The sequence below is a fragment of the Pinus tabuliformis genome, chromosome Q (genome assembly GCF_031772625.1).
Source record: "Pinus tabuliformis cultivar Carrire ecotype Pingquan chromosome Q, CPIR1, whole genome shotgun sequence".
NCBI lineage: Eukaryota > Viridiplantae > Streptophyta > Pinopsida > Pinales > Pinaceae > Pinus > Pinus tabuliformis.
In genome coordinates, this window is record NC_142296.1 from 1,377,140,464 (window position 1) to 1,377,146,845 (window position 6,382).

The window sequence follows — 6,382 nt, forward strand, 5'->3', positions numbered from 1 at the left end:
ACTCATTAGATTTGGTTGAAAACTATTGCAGAAGCAGATAGCTTAGCCCCAGTATCATTTCGTAAAGTCATTCACCTGCTTTGGGCAGCATCACCTCTTGTATTTCTCGAACACTGTAGCATGGATATATAAATGCTATGACGATCTAGAAACCACAATAACATGTAATTGGTAAAACGCCATATTCAAATTAGCCTAGTCAGCTGTTTAAGTGGTTGAATGCATTTTACTTCAGACATAAGGTTTTAGTGTTCTTTCCTTGGGCTGGTTGCCTTTTTTGGTATTGTTTTCTTCAGTAGGTTGCCTCTGTTGCATGCTTCATTTGATATCCATGCTGGGTCAGGCATTATAATCAATGCCAACAAATTTACAGTGAGTGCCATTTATAAATTTAACAAAGTCCCTAAAAGTGTTACCACAAGGTGTTTCTTGGGGAAAAAGAAGATGATGTCATATTCAAAGTTCAAACAAGCTTGTGCTTTAATAAGACTTCGTACTCAAACAAGCTTGCCCATGGAAACTTTTGTTAGCATCACCAGTAATCCCCACAAGAACATAATCCATCTCGGAAGTGATGGAATCTGTTTCCATCTCTCATAATAATTTCTCTCATGGCAATCTTGGAGATGAACTTAGTGGCATTATGGCAATCGCCACACACACGGAGGTTTTTCATAATTCGTATCGGAGAACCAGGGCTTGTGTTAATAAGCCCAAAGGTAATGGCAAGCTTCTCACTGTGGCTGTATAGGGTGTTTTCCTTCACCTCCTCCTCTACATCATGTAGCTCAAAGTTCGTGTTTGGAACATAGCCCGCATCCTCAATCTGCCCAATCAATATTTCGAGGGTTTCATATATCTTCTCAGATTGAGGGTGTGATGTGTCTCCTACAACAAATGAATGCACTATGTTGTCTACTTCAATGAAGCTGCATCCTGGTGTTTTTTTAAGTCCCCTATCTTTCATCAACATTCTCACCTTTGCTACATCATCCCACCTTCCAGCCGCAGCGTACATGTTAGCCAGCAATACATAATAGCCAATTTTTGTGGGCTTTAAGTTGAAAAGGCGCTGCGCCACCTGTTCCCCTAGCTTTATATTGCAGTGAATTCTGCAAGCATTGAGTAAGGCCCCCCACACATCAGCATCGGGCTCCAATGGCATCACTTCGATGAACTTTTGAGCCTCACTGAGATACCCCGAACGCCCAAGAAGGTCAACCATGCAAGCATAATGCTCCACACGAGGTGTGATGCAATAGTCTAGGCTCATGGATTGAAAGTACTGCCAGCCCCGGTTAACCAAACCCGCATGAGTGCACGAAGACAAAACAGAAACAAAAGTGATATGGTCTGGCTTCACAGCTGCCTTCTGCATTTGTTCAAAAAGTTTAAGTGCATCCTCAACATGCCCATGCATTCCATAACCTGCAATCATTGCACTCCATGAAACTGCATCTCTTTCCAACATTTTGTCGAACACTTCGCGTGCAAGGTCAATTCTTCCACATTTGGCGTACATATCAATGAGAGCAGTCCCTACAAAAACATCCAACACAAATCCTCTTCTGCTTATATAATCATGGACACAGATGCCTCGACTCATAACTCCTAAATGGGCACACGCCCTAAGCACACTGACCACGGTAACTTCATTGGGTTTTACATCTTCCAATTGCATTTGATGAAACAGTGACAATGCCTCTTCAGCATCCCCATTTTGAGCACACCCAGCAATGATTGAATTCCAGGAGACTACATCTCTCTCAGATAATTTGTCAAACATTTGGTGTGCATCTTCCAAACTTCCACATTTAGCATACATGCCTATCAGAGCGGTACCTACATAAACATTTGCCTCAAATCCAGTTCGGACAATGTGACGATGAATCTGTTTTCCCTCTTGCAAAGCTGATAAACTTGCACATGCCTTGAGTACATAGGAAAATGTAAAATTGTTTGGGTTAATGGCTGCCAACCGCATTTGATTATAAATTTTCAGACTTTCTTCACACCTTCCGCTGAGAGCATAAGCTTTGATCATTGAAGTCCATATGAAAACGTTTCGCTCATGTATTTTGTTAAACACTTGGCGTGCACTCTCCAGACAGCCGAATTTGGCATAAATATTGACAAGTTTGGTACCCACAAAAGCGTCTTGTTCATGTCCAGTGACGAGCAGACTAGCATGGAGTTTATTCAGTGATTTGATGCTGGCACAAGACTGCAAGGAAAATATATAGGAGTTGGTATCCGCTCCCGGGTTTGTTAATTGACGTGCTTGAGATCTGGGTATTTGCTTATGGTGAAGAAAATGGTGATCAGGGCCTCGTAAAAGTGTTAGTGATGATGACCGTGATGAATGATGCATAGCTTTCTGCAGGAAGTAGGGTAAGAACCTTGCAGATCCCTTAAGAAACACAATCGTGGGTACATTGAGCTATGGTTTAGCCCGTATACCTTGGCAGTATAGGCCGTCTGTTACAATATGTTCTAATCCGGGATTGACTTGCACGGTTAATTAGTTCTTGAAGAAGCAATATCTTAAATGAAAATGTAGAAACTTTGGCGTATTTTAATAATTTTTAAAATCTTTATTAATAATTTTATAAAAATAATAATAAAAAAATTAACAATTATATATATATATATAATTTCTACATTTTCATTTAAGAATGCGAGGCCAATTATTTATATATATATATATATATATAATTTGAATATTTATTTATTTATTTTACAGAGTAGAAAAACATATCATAATTTAGTAGTCAAATTAGTATTGGGAATTCCTCAATTAGGGTGCAAGACGATACATATTGAAAATCCTAATGCATAATGGATTGTGTCTGGATTTCACAGCAGATCTCTGTCACCCTCCACATGCTCCACTCACATGGTATGGTGGCATTTCGTAGCAAGGTAATTAATTTGAGGAAAGGTGGTAATAAGGCTTCAAAGCAGCATGCTCTCAGCCTTTGTGGTGTTCATTTTGGTAAGTTCTTTGTTGGTGATTGGTTCGGTATCAGCGCAACGAAGAGCTCGACTAGCCTCAATAGTAGATCGCGTCGGCCCCTTGTAGAACCCGGGTTCACTTTCCATGGGCTTCGCCTGGTTGTCTTGGGTATATACTCAGTCCTTTGTTCCTCTTCTGCATCATGGATCCTTTCTCCTGTCTATGGGTTCTAGGGAATGGAAGATCTGACATGTGTCAGCATATAAGGAAGGACTGGTCTTGGGATATAGGTTCAGTTGTCTCGGCTCTGGACGATGGATGTTTTGTTTTATTTATCCTTGTGTCGATTCTTAATGGAATTCTGTTAATTTGTATGGGGATTTTAATAGCTAGGTTCTTGAGATGTTCATGGCTCACCTGGTTCTTCTACCGGTATCTCCAATTTGGGTTGTATATACGAGTTTGTGGTTCTGGCCGAAATATATTAAGGCCTCTACATTTGATTGGTTTAAGGTCTCTCTCTTTCTTCAATAGTTCTAGATATTGTATGACCTATGCCTACGACAAGTTCTTCTCTCTTAGGGCCCTAACAGGGAACTGGCGGCAATTCTGGGTTTTGTTTAAGATGCGGCTCTTAACAATATTTATCCTGACAGGTACTTCAGCAGAGAGCAATCCCTGGCCACTACCGGGTCCCGTACTTCGACTATCTCGAGATTGCTTGTTGGTCTTTCAGTTAAGTGTTTTGTAACAACCTCGGGGGTAAATGTGCATATAAACAACATAATAGGAACAGAAATACAATAAACATATCAGCGATCAAAATTCATATATGCATTAGTACATTTGCACATGAAAATCAAGGGAATGAATTTTTTTTATTAATAAATGCAACGAACCAACCGGTGATGGGACTACCACGTTCCACTCGACCATAGATTGGCTGAGCCAAGTCTCTCTTCAGCCAATCACCCCAACACCATATTCCAAGCATGAATGTGGGATCTCATAGAACACATTAATCAAAACTCATCCAGGGCTTCCAGAGACCACCCACCTCAACCCATCAAACAGTGATTCCACCTCACGGTCAAACATCACCAAAAGAAAACCATCATCAGATTGGTCCCATCCAAGCCTTCCAGGGCTTCTAGAGCATTTGTCCAACCAAGGCTTCTAGAACTAGTAACTCAACCCACAGCTTATACAGGGCTTCTAGAGCGTTTGTCCAACCAAGGCTTCCAGGACTAGTAACTCAACCCACCAAGGGCTTCCAGAGCATTTGTCCAACCAGGGCTTCCAGGACTAGTAACTCAACCCAAGTTGTTACAGGGCTTCTAGAGCATTTGTTCAACCAGGGCTTCCAGGACTAGTAACTCAACCCAAGCTATGGAAAAATGAGAACCAACCAAAACAAAGCAATGAAAGTAAACCCACAATCGCCATGCCTATCCAGGAAATGGCAAGGCTAGGCAATCCACTGTCGATCCAGACAATCCTCCATGCCAATGACAGATCACAACCAAGAAACCACATGCATGTGCCATGCATGCCAAAACTAGGGAAGAAACCATACATGCAACTCGATACCTGCAAGAAAATCTGATGTAGTTGTTGATGTCGATGCCCTCTTGCACTTTCCTACTCTTCCTTTGCCTTCTTGCTCCAAGAATCCAAGAATGCCACACCCTCCAAGAGTGCTCCAAGAAAACTCTAAGTAGCCAAGAGTATGAGAGAGAGAGAGAATAATGAGAGAGCTCCAAAATTGAACTGACAAAATCTTACCAACTGATCCTCATAAGCCTTTTATGAATGAAGCCTCTATTTTTTTCATTTTCCATTATTTTCCTTCATTTTCCTCCTCACATGCAACTTGTGACCTTTCACCTTCTTTTTCTCCTCATTTACATTATTTTAATAAATAAATGTGCCAAAATGCCTTTTAATGCCTTAGCCATTGCCTTTGCCAATTTCCTTACCCATAAACAATCAAATGAACACCCCCTAGGATGTCTTGCCCAACATTCAACTTGGAATACGTGTCCCAGTCATCCGTGGTTATTGTTTTTAACATTTATTACATGGAATTTTCACCATGGCTATTATAGAACGCTCCCCCTTGGGGGACACCATCCTCGGTGTTCAATCACACATATACCTCAGCAACCTGCTGACAGAAGACATACTGTTCATGGAGCTTTATAACCCAGCTCGATGTAGTATTTACAATGAAAGATCTACTCAAGACATAACATCATGAAAACATGACAACATACCACATAGTGAAGCTTTATAACATAGCTCATTACTGTATTTACAATAATCATCCTACTTAAAAACTCATATGACATCATAACATCATGATAACATAACCACATGATAGCATAATAACATAACACCCATACTGCATAGTGGAGCCTTATAACACAGCTCGTTACGGTATTTACATCCATACACGAGTGTACATATAACAACATCATCAAAATATATATACCAAAAATATGCCAAATCGTATACCAAACATATATCAATCATACACTAATAATCATATAGCATATATCAAAATATCATATAGCATGTATCAACCAACATATAGCACATATCAAATCATCATAAAGCATATATCAACCATCATAAAGCATATATCAATCACCATAAAGCATATACTAAACCAACATAAATAAAATACTAAACCATCATAAAGCAACTACCAAACCACCATAAGCAACCACCAAACCACCATATCAAGCTGCTAATTCTTGTAGTTGATTTCAACTACCCAATTGGGCATTTCATGAATTCCTGTACCAAACACATAACTTCCATTAGATTTGAAATAATTTGAAAATAAATTCACATCATACCTCATTGGTAGCTCATCAATAAGGTACATTTTCAATCATGTTCGCTTCCTGTCACAACAAGTCAAACTAGCATATTTGACCAAATTAGCATATATAAAGATATCACATCAGGTTAGCTCAAACACAACCATCATAGATCAAAATCATAAATCACATGTAATGATCATAAAACAAAATCATAGATCACATATAATCATCATATACCATAGTCATAAATCTCATGCATAATAAAATTGAATTAAAATATTGATACCTATCCTTCATCGATCCTTACTTCTGCCTTTGTTCTTTTGTATAGACACCGGATCGGTTGCCACACCCAGCAAGCACCCAATGCCTTCTCCTCTACCTGTTGCACATATGCATAGTGTGCATCACACACATACAGCCACACCTGACACACAACACCATGAAATACATGCACCTATTGATCCAGGTGGCTCTAGAGACACACAGGACAAAGAGAGGTTATGAAAGCTCGAAAATCAAAGTGAGCAGAATGATTTTGGACCAAGGCCAGAGCATAGATCTCGCCGTCCTGATTATGGTGATGTGAACGGTT

The 6,382-nt window shown here is 39.8% G+C and overlaps 1 pseudogene; it reads right to left on the reverse strand.

Moving 5' to 3' along the window:
- Positions 1–532: 532 nt before the first annotated feature.
- Positions 533–2,371, reverse strand: LOC149225070 (pentatricopeptide repeat-containing protein At1g11290, chloroplastic pseudogene; annotated as a pseudogene).
- Positions 2,372–6,382: the final 4,011 nt, after the last annotated feature.